This window comes from Physeter macrocephalus, chromosome 16 (genome assembly GCF_002837175.3).
Source record: "Physeter macrocephalus isolate SW-GA chromosome 16, ASM283717v5, whole genome shotgun sequence".
NCBI lineage: Eukaryota > Metazoa > Chordata > Mammalia > Artiodactyla > Physeteridae > Physeter > Physeter macrocephalus.
Genome location: NC_041229.1, coordinates 47,001,073 through 47,024,975, shown reverse-complemented (window position 1 = coordinate 47,024,975; position 23,903 = coordinate 47,001,073).

Here is a 23,903-nt window from a genome sequence, read left to right as displayed (position 1 = left end):
TAGAAAATAAACTTATGGTTACTGGGGGTAAGGAGTGGGGGAGGAATAGATTGGAAGATTGGGATTGACACACACATACTACTGTATATAAAATAGATAACTAATAAGGACCTACTGTATAGCACAGGGAACTCTACTCAATACTCTGTAATGACCTATATGGGAAAAGAATCTGCAAAAGAGTGGATATATGCATAACTGATTCACTGTGCTGTACACCTGAAACTAAAACAACATTGTAAATCAACTATACCCCAATAAAAATTTTAAAAAATAAAATGATATGCATAAAAAACTAGTACAGTTCTTGACACACAGTTGTCACTCAATGAATAAAATCATTCAACAAACATTTGCTCAGAATTTACTATGGGCAAAGCCCTCTACTAGAGTCTCAGGACACAGACATAGATTAGACAAAATGTTAATGCAATGTACGGTTGACCCTTGAACAACATGGATTTCAACTGCGCAGGTCCACTTATACGTAGATTTTTTTCTATAAATACGTACTATAGTGCTACATGATCCCTGGTGGTTGAATCTGCAGATGCAGAGGTCGGACTGTAAAGCTATACATGGATTTTCGACTTGACAGTGGGGTGGGACATGCGGGGTAACTTTTGCCTTGTTCAGGGGTCAAGTATTAAGTAATATGATAGAGGGATGCCTAGAGTACTATTAGAACAAAGAGAGATGACACCTAGTTCTTCCTGATGGGATCAAGGAAGGTTTATCAGGGACAGTGACACATAAACAGACTCTTGAAGGATGATTAGGAATTGTGAAGGAATCAAGGAGAAGTTATTGCAGGCAGAGGAAAACCACATCTGCAAAAGAAGGAGCCATTTGGGGACTGCAAATTGTTATATATGGCTGAAACATAGTGTATGTGAGGTTTGTATTTATTCAGTCAATCAGCGAGTAGTTATTGAGCACCTACGTATGCTGAATAGTGTTCTAGGTCCTGAAAACACATCAGTGAACAAAATAGAAAAGTTTTCTGCCTTCTTGAATGGTGTGTATATTCAAGTGGGGCATATAACAAATAAATATGAAACAGATGCAGGGAGAGAAGAGTGCTATGAAGAAAAATTAAGCAAGGTAAAAGAATTGAGAGGACTTTAAATTGGACGATGACAAGGGAAAGCCTTTCTAAGAAGGTGACATGTGACTTGAGTGGATTGTGGAAGTCAGCGGTGCAAATATTGGGGAGATCATTTTGCATAAAGGGAAAATTAGTACAATGTCTCTCAGACAGGAACAAGATTAACTTGTTTGTGGAACAGTAAGGACAGTGCGGCCACCAAAGAGAGAGTGAAGAAGAGAAAAAGATTTAGGAAATGATCCCAGAGATATGGCCAGATTATGAAGGGCTTTATAAGGCATGTTGAGGAATCTAGGTAACATCTAGAGTTAGATGTCCCATGAGAAGAGACAGCCCTAGGTCCTTGGAACAACTAAAGACTGCATGAAGTAGGCTGTTTCCAACCAAGACAGCTGGAACAAGACCCCATTTGTTGCCATGTTCTTCTTTGTACCTGTATCCCCTTGGGTTTGCATCTTTATCTTCTCAGCTATTTTCTTCCCCCACTTCAGGATTAAGGTCCTAGATAGCTAATGGACATCTGCGTCCTTTACTCATGGTATCCCCAAGACCTGTATTCCTCATACACTAGTAAGGTTGAATAAACCCTACCCAAATTAAAGGGAAAAAGAAACTTGATTACATAAGGAAAGTCCAAATACATTGTCACATGCTTTCATTGTTCACTTTTCAAAATCTAAGAATATGGCTTTCAAATGCCTTTCAAACTCTAATAATTTTTGTCTTAGTTCTGTCTGCATAGCCGTTACCAGATATTTGATCTTCAGAGTCTTAAATGCTGCTGCACAGCCACTGCTAACACTAGATGATTTTCAAATGATCATCCAACAAAAAGAACAAGAAAGCCTGATACTTATAGAGGACAATATGACTACGATGAAAAATTCAGTATGTAATTGCAACTTACTAAATAGCAGTGCAGATCTGGATTGATCACCTCCCCAGAAAAATAATAGTCTTTCTTTCGGCTTAGGCTGCAGATTGACCAAAAGAAAGGGGACTGAGAAATGAAGCAAAAACTAATGATTTGCAAAATGAAATGAAGCAAAAACTGAAATTATCCACTGTACCATTCCATGGTATGTAATAAAAACTATTTAAGCTCTTATTGTTTTAACACCAGCTTATTTAGGCCCATTTGTAACAATATAAGACCACAAATAAACTGATTTAACTGTAACTCTGCACAGATTCATAGGTTCTAGTAATTCAGTTACTTTACAAATTCTAACCAGTTCCTGCCTAGGCTACCAATATCCACCACAAAGGCACCCTATGTTTAATCCTATAAATATCTTCCCCTTACCATCCCCTTTTGAGACGTTATTGAGACTCTATTACTGTGATGCTTCCCCTTATTAGCAACTTTAACAAATCCATGTTTTTATGATGAAATATTTTTCTCATGATCTTTGTATGGAATGTGGCAGACTAAATCATATGCCCCACAGAGGTGTCCATGTCCTAATTCCCAGAACCTGTGAATTGGTATCTTACATGGTAAAAGGATGTAGCAGATAAGATTAAGTTGAGGATGGGGAGATTATTCTTTATTATCTGGGTGGACCTGATGTAAAGGGTCCTTATAGATGGAAAGAGGAGATCAGAGGGAGAAGAAGGCTATGTGACAACAGAAACAGAAATTGGAGTGATGTGACCACAAGCCAAGGAATGCCAGTCACCTCTAGAAGCTGGAAGAAACAAGGAATGGGTTGTCTCTCGAACCTCTATAAGGAACCAGCCCTATTGTCACCTTGAAGTGAATTCTGGAGGTTACAGGTCTAAAGTAAGATAACAGAATAAATTTCTATTATGCAAGTCACTGAGTTTGTGGTAATTTTGTTACAGTAGCAATAGGAAACTAATGCAGAGAACTTTGGCAGGAATTCGGATTTTATTCTAAGTGAGTTGAGAAGTCATCAGATGGATCTCTCTCTCTCTCTCTCTCTCTATATATATATATATAGAGAGAGAGAGAGAGAGAGAGAGAGAGCGAGAGAGAGAGAGAGAGAGAGAGAGAGAGAGAGAGCAAGATAGAAGCAGGGGAAGTAGGAAGGAATTGCTTTAGACAAGAGCAGTCAGTGACAGTGACTTGGATTAGAGTGGAAGGCATGGAAATGAACAGTAGATAGATTTAGGTATATTTTTAATGTAGAATCAACAGAATTTGCTGGTGGCTCAAATGGTGGGGAGAGAATCTGTGGACAGTGACTCAAGGGAAAGAGATTATACAAGGATGACTTCTAAATTTTGGCCTGAACAAGTGGGTGAATGCACGATAGGGGCAGATGAAGCTGGAATGAAGATAGTAGGCAGGTCATGGAGAACCTTGTATGCTGTGTTTAGGAATCTGGATATTGTCCTGAAGGCAAAGGGAATACATTGAAATATTCTAAGTACAGGAATGGGATGGAGGTCTAACTGACCTTTGTGTCCCTTTCATTTTCTTAGTTCGATTAATACATTAAAAGATGTCCCAAAGCCATAAACCATTATTTCATCTCTTTCCTCATTCTCTACCTGTGTAATGCTTTGGTTTTTAATTTAATTAAAGGCTTGTTATGAGAAAAGTTATCAAGAAAGTTCTGAACAGCTAAGCTTGCATTTTATGGTCTGCACTGGGCCTGATTTACAGAAGACTGATAGATTAGAAAACAAAAAGCTTATAAAAATAGTTGTACTTGTTCATAACACTTAGCCCAAGGGTAGATCAAGGGAAAACTGGTTGGTGGGTAGAGGGCATTGTAGCAGTGGCATTAGAGGGGGGAAGAAGGAGATAGATTCTAGAGATATGAGGGAAAATGAATAGAACTTGATAAAGAGATTGCATGAAATATGCAAGGGAGGACACAAAGTAAATGTTGATTCCTAGATTTCTGATGGGATTCATCTGGATACATCATGATTCCAGTTACTGAAAAGGAGGAACCTAGAGGGAGAGGAAGTTGGGAAGATGGCAGGGAGAGAATGATGCATTCAATTTGGATATAATTTATTTTTTAACTAATAAAATTGATATTTTAAGAGCAGTTTTAGGTTCACAGCAAAACGGAGTGGAGAGTACAGACAGTCCCCATACACCCCTGTCCCCACACGTGCACAAACTCCCCCACTATCGATGTCCACAGCGGTACATCTGTTACAACCGATGAACCTACACTGACACATCATTATTATCCCAAGTCTGAAGTTTACTTTAGTGTTCACTCTTGGCGGTGTACATTCTATAGGTTTGGACAACTGTATAATAACAAGTATCCATCACTGTAGTATCATAAAGAGAAGTTTCTGCCCTAAATATTTTTGTGCTCTCCCTTTTTATCCCTTCCTCCCCGCCCCCAACCTCTGTCAACCACTGATCATTTTACTGTAGTTTTGCCTTTTCCAGAATGCCATATAGCTGGCATCATACAGTATGTAGCCTTTTCAGATTTGCTTCTTTCACTTAGTGGTATGCATTTAAGGTTCTTCTATGTCTTTTCATGGCTTGATAGCTCCCCTTTTTTGGTGCTGAGTAATATCCCATGGTCTAGATGTACCACAAGGTATTTTTTCATTCACCTACTGAAGGACATCTTGGTTGTTTCCAAGTTTTGGTGATTATAAATAAAGCTCTATAAACATCTGTATACTGGTTTTTGTATTTTGTATAGACATAAGTTTTCAATTCATTTGGGTAAATACCAAGGAGCACGATTGCTGGATTGTATGGTATTAGTATGGTTAGTTTTGTAAGAAACTGCCAAACTGTCTTCCAAAGTGGCTGTACCATTCCCACCAGCAATGAATGAGAGTTCCTGTTACTCCACATCCTCACCAGCATTTAGTGTTTTCATTGTTCCGAATTTTGGCCATTATAATTGGTGTATAGAGGTATCTCTTTGTTGTTTTAATTTGTAATTCCCTAATGACATATGATGTTTAACCTCTTTTCATACGCTTACTTGCTATCTGTGTATCTTCTTTGATGATGTACCTGTTCTGGTGTTTTGCCCATTTTTTAAGTGGGTTGTTTGATTTCTTATTGTTCAGTTTTTAAAGTTTTTTGTATACTTTGAATGAGTCCTTTAATCAGTTGTGTCTTTTGCAAATATTTTCTCCCAACCTGTGGCTTGACTTCTTTCTCTTGACATTGTCTTTTGCAGAGCATAAGTTTTTTATTTAATTAATTCCAGCTTATCATTTTTTTTTTTCTCTCATGGATGTTGCCTTTGGTGTTGTATCTAAAAAGTCATTGCCATACCCAAGGTTATCTAGGTTTCCTCCTATGTTATCTCCTATGAGTTTTATAGTTTTGCATTTTACATTCAGGGCTATGATTCATTTTGAGTTAATTTTTGTGGCGGGTTTAAGGTCTGTGTCTAGGTCTTTTTGTTTTTGCATGTGGATGTATTCCAGTACCATTTAAACAGAAGACTATTTTTGCTCCATTGTATTGCTTTTGTGCCTTTGTCAAAGATCAGTTAACTATGTTTATGTGGTTGTATTTCTGGGCTCATCATTCTGTTCCATTGATCTATCTGACTATTCTTTAGCCAATACCACACTGTCTTGATGACTGTAGTGTTATAGTAAGTCTTGAAGTTGGGTAGTGTCAGTTCTCCATCTTTGTTCTTCTCCTTCTATATTGAGTTGACTTTCTGGGTTTTTTACTTCTCCATATAAACTTTAGAATCAGTTTGTCATTGTCCACAAAATAACTTGCTGGGATTTGGATTGGGATTGCAATGAATCTATAGATCATGTTAGGAAAAACTGAAATCTTGACAATACTGAGTCTTCCTATTTATGAATGTGGACTATCTATTTATTTAGGTTTTTTAAAAAATATCTTTTACTAGAGTTTTGTGGTTTTCCTCATATCAACATTATACATATTTTGTTAGATCTGTACCTAAGTATTTCAATTTTCTGAGTGCTAATGTAAATGATAATGTGGGTTTTTTTAACATCTTTATTGGAGTATAATTGCTTTACAATGGTGTGTTAGTTTCTGCTTTACAACAAAGTGAATCAGTTATACATATACATATGTTCCCATATCTCTTCCCTCTTGAGTCTCCCTCCCTCCCACGATAATGTGTTTTCAATATCAAATTCTGCTTCTCTGTTGCTGGAATGTAGGAAAGTAGCTGAGTTTTGTTTATTGGCCTTGTATTCTGCAGACTTACTATAATCACTTACTAGCTCCAGAAGGTTTTTTCTTTTGTTGATTCTTTCAGATTTTCTATATAGACAATTGTGTCATCTGCAAACAAAAATATTTTTATTTCTTCCTTCCCAGTCTGTATATCTTTTAATTCCTTTTCTTCTATTCCTTCATTAGATAGTTTTTTTTTAATCTCCACACTTTAAATATTTTACTCCACTCTCTTCTTGCTCACGTGGTTTCTGAGAAGTCAGATGTAATTCTTATCTTTGCTCCTCTATAGGTAAGGTGTTATTTCCTCTGGCTTCTTACAAAAATTTTTTCTCTATCTTTGATTTTCTGAAGTTTGGATATGATATGCCATGATGTAGCTTTTGTTTTGTTTTATTGTTTTTTATTTGGCATATATCCTGCTTGGTGTTTTCTGAGCTTCCTGGATCTGTAGTTTCGTGTCTGACAATAATTTGGGGACATTGTCAGGCATTATTGCTTCAAATAATATTTCTGTTCCTTTAGCTCTTTCTTTTCCTTCTGGTATTCCTGTTACACATGTTATACCTTTTGTAGTTTTTCCACAGTTGTTGGATATTCTGTTTTGTTCTTTCAGTCTTTTCTCTCTTTGCTTTTCAGTTTTGCAAGTTTCTATTAGTATATCCTCAAGCTCAGAATCCAGTCATGGACTTTCCTCTGCCATTTCCAGTCTATTGATGAACCCATCAAAAGCATTCTTCATTTCTCTTACAGTGTTTTTGATCTCTAGCATTTCTTTTTTATTCTTTTGTAGTGTTTCCATCTCTCTGCCTACATTATCCATCTGTTCTTGCATGTTGTCTACTTTTTCCATTAGATCCCTTAACATTTCAATCATAGTTGTTTAATCATAGTCCCCAGTCTGATAATTCCAGCATCCCTGCCATATCTGACTCCAGTCTGATGCTTGTTCAGTCTCTTCAAATTGTGTTTTTACATTTTTGTATTCCTTGTAATATCTTGTTGAAATCCGGATGTGAGGTACTGAGTGAAAGAAACTCCAGTGAATAGGCCTTTTGTGGTGTGGTGTTAAGGTGTCAGGGGAGGAAAAGCATGCTATAGTCCTATGATTTTGGGTCTCAGTCTGTTGGTAAGCCTGTGCCCATTGACTGTGAACTTTACCAGTGCTTCTCAGTTTTCCCCCCCTTAGGTAGGACAGGATGGCCAGAGGGGGCTGGAGTTGTGTATTTCCCTTGCCCCAGGTAGGTTAGGCTCTGATAAAACCCAGCAGGTTAGACTCTGCTAGTTTCTCCTGAAGATAGACCTTATTAAGAATAATAGAATGCTCTGGTATATTTCAAAATGGTTCCTTTTCTCCTCCCTCTGCTGGAAACACCAGGGGAATTTTGTCTGGTATTTGCTGTGAGGGCCTGGAGAAGCTCCTAGAAGTAAAACTCACAGAAATGGGGGGCCCCTTATTCCTGAGTTCCCCTGGAGATTTTAACTCTCAGACTTGTCCACACTGAGACACCAGCATTGTTTTTTAACATCTTTATTAGAGTATAATTGCTTTACAATGGTATGTTAGTTTCTGCTTTATAACAAAGTGAATCAGCTGTACATATACATATATCCCCATATCTCCTCCCTCTTGCGTCTCCCTCCCACCCTTCCTATTTCACCCCTCTAGGTGGTCACAAAGCACTGAGCTTATCTCCCTGTGCTATGTGGCTACTTCCCACTAGCTATCTATTTTACATTTGGTAGTGTATATATGTTCATGCCACTCTCTCACTTCATCCCAGCTCACCCTACCCCTCACCCCATGTCCTCAAGTCCATTCTCTACATCTACACCTTTATTCCTGTCCTCCCCTTAGGTTCTTCAGAACGTTTTTTTTTTAGATTCCATATATATGTGTTAGCATGTGGTATTTGTTTTTCTCTTTCTGACTTACTTCACTCTGTATGACAGACTCTAGGTCCATTCACCTCACTACAAATAACTCAATTTCGTTTCTTTTTATGGCTGAGTAATATTCCATTGTATATATGTGCCACATTTTCTTTATCCATTCATCTTTCGATGGACACTTAGGTTGCTTCCATGTCCTGGCTATTGTAAATAGAGCTGCAATGGTTCCTCCAGCTCTGTTCTTCTTTCTCAAGATTGCTTTAACTATTTGGCGTCTTTGGTTCTTCCATACAAATTCAAAAAGTTTTTTGTTCTACTTCTGTGAAAAGTACCATTGGCATTTGATAAGGATTGCATTGAATCTGTAGATTGCCTTGGGTAGTACGGTCATGTTAACAGTATTGATTCTTCCAATCCAAGAACATGGAATATCTTTCCATCTGTTTGTGTTACCTTCAATTTCTTTTATGAGTGTCTTATAGTTTTTGGAGTTCAGGTCTTTTGCCTCCTTAGGTAGGTTTTTTCCTAGGTATTTTATTCTTGTTGCTGCAATGGTAAGTGGGATTGTTTCCTTAATTTCTCTTTCTGATAGTTCATTGTTAGTGTATAGAAGTTCCACAGAGTTCTGAGTGTTCATTTTGTATCCTGCTACTCTACCAAATTCATTGATTATATCTAGTAGTTTTCTGGTAGCATCTTTAGGATTCTCTATGTATAGTATCGTGTCATCTGCAAACAGTGACAGCTTTACTTCTTTTCTGATTTGGATTCCTTTTATTTCTTTTTCTTCTCTGATTGCTGTGGCTAAAACTTCCAAAACTACGGTTGAATAATAGTGGTGAGAGTGGACAACCTTGTCTTGTTCCTGATCTTAGAGGAAATGGTTTCAGTTTTTCACCATTGAGAAAGATGTGTTGAGCCACCAGCAATTTGTCAATTATAGTTTAGGTTTCCCTATGTTGGTACTGGTTCCTGTGGAGGTTTCTGCTTTGTGGGTTTCTGCTCCAGGAAATTGTGATTCACTGTGTTCACCTGTGTGTCTCTCCAATTTTAGGGGTAGTTTGCTCTGTGACCTCACTTCTCTGACAGATGTATGAAGAGTTCATTTTTCAGTTTGTTCAGCTTTTTACCCGTTGTTATGACAAAGTGCTGACTTCTAAGTTCCTTATATTTGGGACCAGAAACCAGAAGAGGGTATTTTGAAGTGCTCATGAGACACCCAAAGTATACCAAGGGATGGTAATGTGGCTTTCAGTAAGCTGGAGATACAGGCCCAAACGATATGAGTGTACAAGTTGTGCAGTTGGTGAAATCATGGAGTATATGAAGTCTACCCAGGAGTGAGCTCCCAGGAGTGAGATGGAGTCCTGGGGAATTCCGACATTAAATTTTGAAGGAGCACTGAAGATATAGCCATCCTCCAATAAAATTAAATTTTCCCTGGTACTTTGTTGTTGCTCATATAAATTTATCAAAGTTCATTACCTTTTATTCTTTTACACCCACACCTCCCACACCCCAATTAACTGAAGCAATTATATTACATAATCTTCTCATCCTGGGGCAATTTTTAACGTGGAGACTTTTAAAAAGTATAATAAAATATTTTAAACTGCCTTTTAAATTACGATCTATAGATTGTCCTATAAATTTTTTGTTTAAAAATATCACTGTAAAGAGAAGATATTTTATTCCAATTGGCAGGCCACAGATAGTTTTGAGTACCAAGTTCTGAGCCTCCAAAAGTAGGATTAAAATTTTAGATACTGAAAGCTTCCAGGAAACAGCAGCATTCTGCCTGCTACAGTAAAATGAAGACAGGAGGGATACATCTGCCAAACTTGACATTGTAACTAAATCACTTTGTACTGACATAGCTTTACTTTAGCGGAGAATGTTTGTGGGGATTTTTAATCAGATAAAAATAGGGCTGCTGTTTTCTCTATACCAATTAACATAGTTGACATTTAGCCAAATCTGCCCTGGACACAGCAGGGGATGTACAGTTTGTCCTGATTCTGTGGGAAATGAAAAATGCAGCACTTGGCACAAGAGAAAATATGTGAACCCAAAAAATGTTGTCAAATATAGCAAGTCAAATTAAGAAAATTGATTTACAGTCTATGCTTTCTAGAGAACAAAGGAGGAGGGAGGACTCTCTGGACTTCTGAAAAAATTAGGGATCTTGAGTTTAACTATTAATATTACATATTAATGAATAAACATATTTAGTTAAAGACTTTCCTACAACCCTATTAAATATGCAATTTGTCTTACTGTGAGTTTGAGAAAGGAACTGGTAGTGCCTCAAGCATAGCATATAAAGACTTATTTAACATTTCTGCACAGAAAGTCAGCCTAGATGTCATCTAGTCAAATTCGTTCATTTATGGATGAGGAAAATTGGTCCCAGAGATGTTAAATTACTTTTTATGAAGTCACTCTGATACAATGCCCTCTCAGACCCTTTGGCTCATGGACCGAAAACTTTATGGGGACATCAATTCTATAGTAACATTTCAAATAACCAGAATGTTTGAAGAATAGTTTATTCTAGTTCATTTAAACTGATGGTTAAATAATTGTTTGAAAGAAAAGTGTTTTTATATTTATAACTGCTTAAAAATTTATCTAAGGTATCTTAGTTCCTAGTCCTACCTTTATAAGTAGTGGGTTGAAAACATGAAATTGCTGATATTGGATAATTATTTACCCACAAAAATCACAAATTTCATATGGTTCAACCTAAAGTAGGAAAGTGAACTGAATTGAATATTTAAATAACTTGTAGTAACTCAAGTTCATCACTCCAAAGAGTATTTTGGGGCTTCCCTGGTGGCGCAGTAGTTGCGCGTCCGCCTGCGGATGCAGGGGAACCGGGTTCGCGCCCCGGTCTGGGAGGATCCCACATGCCGCGGAGCGGCTGGGCCCGTGAGCCATGGCCGCTGAGCCTGCGCGTCCGGAGCCTGTGCTCCGCAACGGGAGAGGCCACAACAGAGGGAGGTCCGCATACCACAAAGAGTATTTTGTATAGTTTATCATTATGGCTACAAATATAGATGGTTCAAGTGGCTATATAGGAAATATTCTGGTTCCCTAAATACCCTGAAAAATTTGGGACCTGTGCTAGCCAGCCTCCATGATGGACTTCAGTGATCCTCACCTCCTGGTATTCATGTCCCTGTATGGTCCCCTCTCACAATGAACAGGAATGGCCTGCGTGGGAACATTGAGGAAATCATGGCGTGTGTCTTCTAGGCTTGATCATAAAAACTATTGCAGCCTTCACTTTGCTCTCTCTTGGCTCACTCACTCCGTCAGAAGTCCATCACCATGTTATGAGAACACTCAGTCTAATGGAGAGGTGCACGTGGCAAAGAACACAGGCCTCCCGTCCCCAGCCTGCGTGAACTTGCCAGCCTGGTGAGTGGGCCATCTTGGAAGCAGATCCTCTGGTACCACAGCCAAGTCTTCAGAAGCTCTGACCAACATCTTGATTGCAACCCCAGGAGACACCCTGAGCCAAAATCACCCAGCCAAGCTGTTTCCAAATTTCTGATCCACAGAAACTGTGTGAGGTATTGTTTTAAGCCACTAAGTTTTGGGATAATGATAACTAATACAGGACTTTAAAAACATATCTCTGCCCTATGTATTAGTTTCCTAGGGTGACTGTAATAAATTACTACACATTTCGTGGCTTAAAACAACAGAAATTTATTCTCTCACAGTTCTGGAGGCCAGAAGTCCAAAACCAAGGTGTTGGCGAGGCTGCACTCCCTCCTAGACCTCTAGGGGAGAACCTTCCTTGCCTCTTCCCGCTTCTGATGGCTCCCTGTGTTCCTTGGCTTGTGGCTGCGTTAACTTCATTCTGCCTCCACTTTCACATGGCTTTCTCCTCTTCTCTGTGTGTCTCCCCCTTGTGTGGCTCTTACAAGGGCCCTTGGATTTAGAGCCTATGCAGATAATCAAGGATGATTTCATATCCAGATCCTTAATATAATTACATCTGCAAAGACCTTTTTTTCAAATAAGGTCACATTCATATGTTAGAGAATGTGGACATATCTCTGGGGGGGGCCACCATTCAACCTACTACATGCTATATGAGTTTATATATAATTTAATATAGAATTTGCTTAAGTCACCTAAAAGAGTCATGAAAGCAAAATGATAACAGTCATAATAATAGTAATAATAGAAGACCTGGTTAACTGAGTGCTCTAGTGAATGGGTTTAATTCTCAAAGTTGCATCATATCATCTTTTTGTTTTTATGAAGAGGAACAAGAATCCTGGGTTCTAGCCACCACTGGTTATATGGCCTTGGCAAAAAAGCTTTACTTCTATGATCTCCCTTTCTTTTTTTTTTTTTTGGCCATGCCGCGCAGCATGTGGGATCTTAGTTCCCCAACCGGGGATCGAACCCATGCCCCCTGCAGGGTAATCATGGAGCCTTAACCACTGGACCACCAGGGAAGTCCCGCTATGATCTCTTTTAAGGGAAACTCCTTTCCCCTAGCCTTTTTCCATGCATGGATACCTCCACTAGAGTAAGCCCCCTGGCCTCTCTTTTCCTCCACAATCACTCTCCCTAGGGCAAGAGGAGGGATTTACCTGATGGGTGAGTTCAGGAAAAAGAAATGGACATGCTGGCTAGGGCCAGGATGGTATGAGGCCAAGGAGGCATCTGGGGCACAAAATTTAGGAAGGCGCTCACACTCAGGGTCATGAGACAGACATGGTCATGAGTCTGAGAATGCAGGCCTCCTTGAATTTTGCACCCTACACACTCTAGTCCTGTGCGTAGCATTCACCGGTTTGGATCTGCCTGCCTGCAGAGGCCTTGTGTCTGGTCTGTCTCTGCTAAATGGTAAGGGGCCTGGGCCTGCTTAGGGAGGCCTGGTGTCTCTAGTCATCTAGACCCATGTCTAGATGAGTAAGTCTACCCAATTTGGGGGTGAAATGTATATCAGATTGGAAGATATTTGGATATTGGAAGATATTTGGTCACATATCAAAGCCATATCTTGCCATTTAGCTTTTCACCACTAATAAAGCTGCTATTTTAATCTTCAGTTATCTGAATCCTATATCTGTCTCTCAGCTGATTCCACAGTCAGGTAGAGGAAAAGAGCGCTATTAATAACATTCACACACACGCACATCACAGTTCCCTCATCGATTAAAAATAAAACAACTAGATAACACTAGGAGCCTTTATAGCATTGTTATGGAAGAGGAAGGAGACAGAGGGATGGCATTTTGTTTGTTTGAAAATATTGTTTACAGCTCATGTGATTTCCCTGGACCTCTAAGGCCCTAACTCCATTCCAGGGATTATATTATTGGTCTCACTCCAGTGCCCCTCTGTGAAATCCTCCCTGCTGGATGATTCAAGATCACACCAATCTTTCTCTACTTTAATCCTCCATAATACTTGTTTGGACCTCACTGTTCACAGTTCTTAGTATCTATTCTCTAATTTTTCCAAGTATACATCATTTACCCCTTCAATTAAATTTTAAACCCTCGATGTTTGCCAACTATGTTGGGGCACATTACATGAACATCATTAACCGTTTATTGATTGACCAAATTAATAGGAACACTTCTTCAAGAAAAACCCACTTATCATGCTTTTCCTCCATGAAGATCATTTTGTCTCAGAAATCATTCTTTATTTCAGAACATAGTACAGAGATTTTCCACATGGACTATTTTCTCCAAGAAAACTGTATAGTACTTAAAACACCTAAATCCCTTATGTAATCCTCTTTAAGGTATTCATATTTCAGAAATGTGCCAAATTTTTTGCTGTTAATTCGCTTTCCCAGTTTCTTAATTTGTGACTCTACTTGTGAGGCTACTGATTTAACTATATTATTTTAGACAGGCCAAAATACCAGTTAGGCCAAAATGAGCTTGCTGTGTATGGACTCTGCCCAAAAGGCACACCCCTAACATATGTGGAGGTGAGACCAGACGGTACATAGAGGGCCACATATCATATGTCTACATGTTTAAAAGTTACATATCAAGTTCTCAAACTTTTAGAGAAAAAGAACACCCTGTACTTCTACTTGACATATTTTCTCTTTTCTTTTCTGAATTTCACGTTTACATTTTTCTATTTCTATCTTGGCCTGAACTTGTACTCACTCTTAATGCTCTAAAAGACTGAAAAACAAAATGTAATTGTATTCAAACTGTCCAAATTTTGAATATATTTTCCATCAAAAAAACATAAAGTAAACAAAACAACCTGAAAAATTACAATTATTTTTGGATTAAGGTGGTCCAAAAGTGCAAAATTTCAGTTATAAGATAAATAAGTTCTGGGGATATAAAGTACAACATGACAGCTATAGTTAAAAATACTGCCTTGTATATTTGAAAGTTGCTAAGAGAGTAGATTTTAAAAGTTTTCACCATAAGAGGAAAAAAATTGTAACTGTGATTTAATGGATGTTAACTAAGCTTATTGCGGTAATCTTTTTGCAATATGTACATACAGTTGGCCCTCTGTATCAGCGGGTTATGCATCCATGGATTCAACTAACCATAGATCAAAAATATTTGAGAAAAAAAAAGTTCCAGAAAGTTTCAAATAGAAAAACTTTTACTTGCTCCATACAGGCAACTATTTACATAGCATTTATATTGTATTTGGTATTATATGTAAGCCACAGATGATTTAAAGTATATGGAAGATGTTCATAGGTTATATGCAAATACTACACCATTTTATATAGGGGTCTTGAGCATCCATGGATTCTGGTATCCAAGGGGGTCCTGGAACCAATCCAGAGATGACTGTATCAAATTATTATGTTGTACACCTTAAACTTACACAATGTTATATGCAAATTGTATCTCAGTAAAACTGGAAATAATTGCAATATTTTATATGTTATTTTTTTTAACATCTTTATTGGAGTATAATTGCTTTACAGTGGTGTGTTAGTTTCTGCTGTATAACAAAGTGAATCAGCTATATGTATACATATATCCCATATCTCCGCCCTCTTGCGTCTCCCTCTCACTCTCCCTATCCCACCCCTCTAGCTGGCCATAAAGCACCGAGCTGATCTCCCTGTGCTATGCGGCTGCTTCCCACTAGCTATCGATTTTACATTTGGTAGTGTTTATATGTCCATGCCGCTCTCTCACTTTGTCCCACCTTACCCTTCCCCCTCCCTGTGTCCTCAAGTCCATTCACTACATCTGTGTCTTTACCTCTATTCTGCCCCTAGGTTCTTCAGAACCATTTTTCTTTTTTTGTAGATTCCATATATGTGTGTTAGCATATGGTATTTGTTTTTCTCTTTCTGACTTACTTCACTTTGTATGACAGACTCTAGGTCCATCCATCTCACAACAAAAAAAATCAATTTCATTTTTTTTTATGGTTAAGTAATATTCCATTGTATATATGTGCCACATCTTCTCTATCCATTCATTTGTCGGTGGACACTTATGTTGCTTCCATGTCCTGGCTATTGTAAATAGTGTTGCAATGAACACTGTGACTCTTTTTGAATCATGGTTTGCTCAGGGTATAAAAAAAACTTTTTTTCTAGAGAATTCAAAATTCTCTCCCTGAAAATTGAAAAGGGAAGGATAAATTGTAGTTATTGAATATCAAAATTTTAAATCAAAATTACAGAAAAAAATTTTGAAAGTTTATTTGCATTATTTAAATATTTTAATTAAAATAAAAGTATTCTTGATTCTCACATTGACCATCCAGTGGCCAATGTGAGCAACTGATATCACTGCTTCATGTATGTTATGTTAGCCTACATACACACACATGTAAGAGTAATATGAATTGCTTTATGTTGCAAAATGTCCCTCAGCCATCATGTTCAATTACTGCAAATAATATGCTAATTCACAAGTACGTCTGGAGACACAAATTAAAACATGAAGAAAAGCAAGAAAATGGATGCTTGATACTCTAGAAAGTGATACCACACTATGAAAAATCTCTTGCGCTCACACTGTCTGAGTGGAGGAATCTGAAAAGGTAGTCTTTAATTCTTCCTAGGTGTTTCTACTATCTAATACCCAAATTGCTGATGTACATCTCCAAGTTTGGCGGCGATATAATCCACAGGACTTCATAGCATTTAGACGCAGTTGCCTTTTCACTCAAGGACATAGGAGAAGGAACATAAAGAAGCATTTCCCTGGGGCCTGAATGCTGTTGAGCATGAAAGTGAATGTTTAAGGACATACTGTGTCAATGCTGAGCACAGAACTCAAGTGCCAGAGGTGCCCATGTGCTATTTAATAAATTTTGTGTGTGTTTTTATGATAAGTGGGGCCTTCTAAAACACAGGCTCTAAGACAGGGCCACCTTGCCCAGGGAGCAGAGTTGGTTGCACTACTGCTCCAAAAGTCAATCATTGAAAGTCAGAAAGTTCGTCCTAGTCCCTTATGTGATTCATGGATTAATGAATTAAGTTATTTGTAGTGATACAGTATAATAGTGAGAGTACACAGACTCTGGAGACATAGGGCTTAGGTTCACATCCCAACTTTGCTACTTAGTTTTGTAACTTTGGGCAAGTCACTTAACATTTCTACATCGCAGTTTTCTCATCTGTAGAATGGGGGTGCTAATAACAATAACTACCTTGAAGGACAGTTGCCATGCTTAAAAACACCTGTCTCATTGAATAAAGTGTTGAGAACAGTACATGGATTATAGCAAGTTATATATATTAATATAATATTATATTAGTAATTACATGATATATCATTATTATTATATATGATTATTCTATGTTTTAAACCAATTCATTCTTGGAAATAACACAATCATTAGTAATTATAATAATTACAACTAGTTTTTGTGTGCCTTCTATGTGCCAAGGACAGCATTTACATGATATCATTTGAGCCTCAGAACACTCTTGAGAGGTAGGCGTTATTCTCAGTTTTCAGAGGAAGAAAGAAAAAGTAAGACTAGTTAACTAATCTGCTCAAGGGCACAGGTAGTAAGTGACTGGGCTGAGCTTCAAATAGATGTTTTCTGAGTCTTCAGCCTGTATTTTTTTCACTTTGTTCTTGGTGAATCAACCATGTCTCTTAATCCCAGATTCCAAGTTCACAGGGTACAATGTTACTATCATTCTTAAGGATGAAAACTGTAAGTAACTTGTCATCACCAAACTTTGAGCTCCTTGAGGGCAGAGATTGTTTTATTCAGCTCTTAGCACAGTGCCAGGAACACAGTTGACATGCAACATATGTTTGTCAAACTAGAGAAAGACAAATGTCATATGATGTCACTTACATGTGGAATCTAAAAGATGATACAAATGAACTTATTTACAAACCAGAAACAGACTCAAGGACATGGAAAACAAATTTATGGTTACCAAAGGGAAAAGGCAGGGGTTGGGGGTGAGAGGGACAAATTAGGAATTTGGGATTAGCAGATACAAACTACTATATATAAAATAAAAAACAAGGTCCTACTGTACAGCACAGGGAACTAAATTCAATATCTTGTAATAACCTATAATGGAAAAGAATATGAAGAAGCTTATATATGTATATGTATAACTGAATCACTTTGTTGTACATCAGAAACTGGTGTACATTGTAAATCAACTATACTTCAATTATGTATATATAGGTTTAGCAAACCAATGATGATTAATCTGGAGCCAAGAACAGGCTAGGGAAATTAACAAACATAATATTTTGTGACTTGAGAGTCTAAAATAGATTCATTGAGCTAACTGCAGTACTACCTCTGCTTCATGTAACAAAATTTTATATGATTAAATAATGATTTTTTAAGTTCAGTCATTTCTATACCCTTAGTTCTTGTTTTGACATGTTTTACCCAGGGCATGTAGGCCTTGACTCTGCCATGAAACTTTTTGAAGTGAAGACTAGGAACATTCAAATTCTTTTCTTTCCACTATTATTCTCAGTATCCTTGCTAGAAAACAAATTACAGGATGTTTAGAGAGATGTTTTCCTTATTTAGATTTGAACTGCATGTGGCTATATTTTTCTCAGAAAAATCTCATGGTACACACAGGTTCATACCAGCTTGGGATATTGTTATTTGTTTGCCTGCCATTTTAAATAACATTTAAATTTAAGTTTGTATATTTAGGGATACAGTGATGATTCTATAGAGTCTTATTCTGAGTTTCAGTTCTTCTGGAGTTCCCCAAGGAGCAACCTGCATCTAGTACTGAACAACATCCTAAAATGCATTTCCTAGCAATTTGTAGGAGGAAAAAAATGAACCGCCGCCAGTTCTTCTACTGGACCAGAAGTAGCAGCTATTTATTTACACTTTAGTCCAGACTGGGAAAATGGGATTTCAAGCAGACTCAAGCAGCATAAGTCCAAGTTAGTGGCTAACCAAAATGGTGATGAAAAAAAAAAAACTTGTGTCAGACGTAATCCCAGATATCCACTCCTTCATCCTTACTTGGTGATGGAAACTTGAGTTAAGCTGGGTTTATAGCCACTCAAAAAAAAAAAAACACAGTTTCTTTTACAGTTAGGTATGTCTATATAACTAAATTCTAATCAGTGAGATGTTAGTAGAACTGTCCTTTGCAATTTCCTGGGAGACTCCTTAAAGGGAAATCGTGCAGCCTTCTTCTTCACCTCTATCTCCTTCATTTGGACTGAAAACAAATTGTGATGGCTAGAGCTCCAGCAACGGTTCTGGATCATCAGGTAGAAGCCACACACTGTAGGTGGCAGAGCAAGAGGGTAAAAGGATCTATCTCTTTGATGATCGTAGATCTGCTTTACCAACCCCGGACTGCTTACTTCCAGACTTCATTTATGTAAGAGAGAAATGAATTTATATCTCATTTAAAACAATGTTACTTGCTGCTTTCTGTCTTTCTCATCTGTACCTAATCCTAAGAGACAGAAGGATCTACTACAGAGTCCACATATATTTTTCTCTCTTGGGCAAAGCAAAGAGAAGGATTTGACCTTATCTCCACGATCATTTTCTTTTTCTATTCCACACGCCGAATGATTATCCTATTTCCATCTGGCCCACAGAAGCCGAAGACAGCTAAACAACTTCAAGAAGATTCAATTTGTCAATTAACCCTAGCTTATGAATACAGCAGCAACTTTTCAAATAATATGCTTATATTCTCCCAAGATGACTTAATTAAATATTCTGGGTTTTGTTCTATAAAATTAGTTTAAATGATTTCCCTGCTCTTTACACAGTTCATTAACTTTACACCTTTAAAATTAGAACCTTTCCTAGAGTACTAAGCCTTAGAATCTTTTCCTAAAGTACTAAGACAGGTAAACCAGCCAAATGTGACTTTTAACCTCAAACTTCAACCTGGTTTATATATAGCATTGAAAAGAACCACACACTTGTTTCTCCTAAAAGCTTAGCATTTCTTTTCAAATGTTCCCTCATTTTTATAATCTAATCTCTAAAATCTTTCAATCTATTATTATATATTGAGTCCTATGTCGTAAGGTTATAAATTCATTTCTTTTAAATTTTCTTTTTATCCTTGAAAAGATATTTTACATTTTCAATAGTGAATAATTATTAGGGAGGTAGATAAGAGTAGGGGGTGGGAGGAGAAAAGAAAATGAAATGAAAAAATTAGACTTTAACACAAAAGAAAACTTATCTAAGTGCACATTAAACATTTTGGCCAAGAAAATTCTAATAAGAAATACCAAAGTATTTTTAACCAGCAGGAACAGAAGAAGTCTGACAAAACCAAAAGGCAGGTTTCCTTATGATCTAATAAGATAATTTTGTCTTCTTATTAGCAAATGGATGTTTTAAAATAACACATGGAAAAATATGCTCAGATGTTCCCCCAATGGTAACAATGTGCATGATTCAGTCTGTGAGCAATGGCAACTTACCATGACGCTGGGGAAATGCACACAATTGCCAAATCATATCCTCAGGCACCAGAATATGTGTGAGTCCTCTACACACTACCGACTCACGTCTCTAAGTTATGTTGACACACTTATTTGTCATGTGTCTGTCTTTAGTCAGCAGTGTAGTGTAATACAAAGAGCACTGGGTTCAAGGTCAGAAGATTTGAGCCCCGGGCCAGGCTCTCACACTTCATGGCCTTGTGCATGCCGCTTGACCTTGCCCAGTGTCAGTTTCCTCATCTCTTTTTTTTTTTTTTTTTTTTTTGATGATGGGGAGAAACTCCCAGGGCACGGGTATGAGATCACTCTTATTTTTAGCCTTTTTTTTTTTTTGGTTCGCGGGCCTCTCACTGCCGTGGCCTCTCCCGTTGCGGAGCACAGGCTCCGGACGTGCAGGCTCAGCGGCCATGGCTCACGGGCCCAGCCGCTCCGCGGCACGTGGGATCCTCCCGGACCGGGGCACGAACCCGCGTCCCCTGCATCAGCAGGCGGACTCTCAACCACTGCGCCACCAGGGAAGCCCTCCTCATCTTTAAATTGGGGTTAATAACACCTGCACTGCTTGCTCAGAAGTCTGTTGTGAAGATCCAACAATGTGTATGTGTTAGTGCTTTGTAAATTATAGAAGTTAAGCATTCTCTTACTGCAGGCTTTTCTGCCTGTGCCTTCGGATCTACCTTGATATTTCTTTGCCTGAAAAATCTTTTTATGAAAATTAGGAGTGAATCTGAATCCTTCAGTTACCTCTTTCGAGAACAAATCCCGTATCCTCTTCAGCCTCTTTATCATGAATGGTGAGTTGGACTAGATTGATAGGTCAAACTTCTATTCAGCTGCAGAAAAATATTTTAAATAAATGTATTCAGAAGATCAGCATGTAAAAAGGGCAGAAACAGTTTTGCTCTTAGTTGAGGTGGTTGAAGCTGGAATGAGGAGAACTCAGAATCCTGTTTAATTAGACTTTCCCCCCACTGTACCCCGCTCGGGCAGCTCCTGAAGCCTTCCCAACAAAACTCAGATCCTTCCCACTCTAACCTACATTGTTGATGTTATGATTCCAGCCCTTATGTTTCTATGATTCTTCATGCAAACTCTGTCTACTTGAAAGGGGTAAAGAAAAACTGTAGTATGTTATGGACAGATAGGTGCCTTGGCATCTGAACTCTTACTAGCTGGCCAACAAATCTGCTGAAATACAGCCAAGTCAGTTTAACCAGATAACTACCAAACTCCTCGAGACAGAAGATGTCTTTAAGAAACTACGTGAAATATCTCAGCAGTCCCCATGGAGCCGAGAGCTCTGCCTGAAACTATAAAATAAATATTGAATGGTCAATTCTCCAAGCTGTTCTACACTAAATATACAGCAATTCTGCAGGCTCTTTGAAACTGCTTTCAGTAAGAATGACTCAGAGATGAAGAAGCCACTTATAACAAAGCAAGTAATGCAATACCATTTCTCAATGCCCCAAACAAGAGAGCTTGCTTAGGGAAGTTGGCTTCAGAATACACAGATCATATAATCGCAGAATGTCAGACCTGGAAATAATGCTAGAGAACAACTGGTCTATTTTACAAATGACAAATCTGAAATCCAGAAAGACTGTGAGCTGCCCAAGATTAGGAATTCATTCAAGCTTCATTAAGTAAACATTAGCTGAGTACGAACTATATGCCAGGTGGTAAGAATAAGTAGGCAAATAAAACGCAATCCCTGTCCAAGTGGTGAGAAAAGACAAGTAAATCCATAATTGCAGTTAGATTGTTGCAAAACCAGGTTTCAAACTCTGTGTCCAAGTTCTGAAGCCAGTGTCTGTCCCACCACCTCACACACTACTCCTCAAATCAAAACGCTTGAGAAATTAGTAGAGGGGAACTATGGCCAAAATGATCCAAAGATAAATTAATGTCAACTAAGCCTCAGTCTTTGGGGTGCACAGGTACTTATCCCCATTTCTTAAGGACCTATGAGTAATAAAGAGGGCTCTATCCTAAATGAAAAAAAACTCTTATGACGATCGCTCACTAATATTTATAAGGACTTCTTAGAGCACTGAGGAAATCACGAATGAGAAAGTCCTACAAAGAAAACTAATGATAGCATGGCCTTTGCTCAACTTTTGGAGAAGATGCCATCAAGGTCAAAGTCATGAAAAATTCCATTAACTACCGGCATACTTTTCAACCTACTTAAGCAAGAAAAGGAGACTTTAATCAGCTGTTTTCATGGGTTTATTATTTTTCTTTAGAATGTAAAATACTGAAGAAATGTACAAGATTTCAAAGACCTATGCCATCATCCAGAAAGAAAAACAAAAACAAAGCCAAACAAAAACCTATGGCCACACCTATAAAATCTCATTTCTTCATTACTGGTAAGATGCTAACATGAATTCTTTCTTGCCAATTCCTACCTATTGTCTTTTCTAAACTGCATTGTGGTTTTCATCTACAGTAAAGTAAAATCAGCACATATACCTAAACAAGAAAACTTTAGGAAACAACATCTATATCCCTACATTTATTTGGCAAAAGCCTAGCATTAGTAGACCTGAGGTCAGGCCCCTTACAAGGAATCCATCATCTATCCATCTATTGTCCATTCATTCATCTAGCAAGCATTTATTGAGTGCCTTCCTCATGAAAACCATGACATCAGAAGCTATGTGAAATACTTACGACACAGAATAGTATTTCTCAAAATGTAGTTTGAGGATCCACCTGCATCAGAATCACTTGGAGAACTTGCTAAAACCTAAGTTCCTAGACTTCACTAGTATTAAATCATTTATATTGGTTATAGCTCCCTATAGCTCTGAAAGCAACAGAAACCAACTCGGGCTACCTTAGGCAAAGAAGGAGCTGATTGGAAGGATGTCAGGGGTTCACAGAATTGACCAGAGACTGGAACCAAGGAAGTTTTAGAGGAGTCACAACAAAAATCATAAGGCAGGAACGATGTGGTCTGCATGCTGACGCTGCGACTATCCCCAGTTCTGATGCCATTGCATCACTGCTCTAGACTGAAAGTTCTGATAAAGAGTCTCCAAATGACGGTGCCTGCAGCCCAGGCTCAGGGGACTTTTCTGAAGACTACACAAAGGGAGATTCCACTAAAAAGAAATTAGGAAGAAAATGGGAAGTGGAGTTAAATGCCAGTTAGTCAAAACTGACAGATGACTGGGTAGCTATTAAATCAGAATCTTTGAGGGTTAGGCTGGGAGTTTTCTACATTTTTTTAAACAAGTTTCTCACAATTAAACAAGCTTCTGCAAAGTCTGAGGAACAATGATGTGAAGGATAGGATCTGTACCCTAGAATGCATTTAAATTGATTTAAATCGAAGTGGAAAACAGAGACATCTTATTTATGAAACTGAAGAATAATTCCAAGTTTCTTATCAGATGTCTCCCTGTAGACATTGCCCCCCATGTCTACCTCTTGCCCTCATCAGCCATTATCTCTTCAGTCAAAAATGAACATCTTTATAAAAAGAGATATTATGCTTATGCAATAGAATATGCAATTACAATAGAATATGTGTACACTCATATTTTTATGGAAAAAATGTATAAATGCATAAAAGCAGGTTTGGAATACTACATATCAAAATGTAAACAATGAAAAAGAAAGAATAATTCCAAAGAAAATATAAAATGCATGACAGGTACATAGAATATACAGTACATACAAGTAACAGAAACCCTTTATTTCAAACTCTTATGTTTTCCAGTATATTCTAATTTTTCTGGAATGAAAAAAAATACTCTAATCCAATGCATTTGGACTGTAATTGATCATTGTTAGTGACCATCTTTAGACTTTCATATGGCTG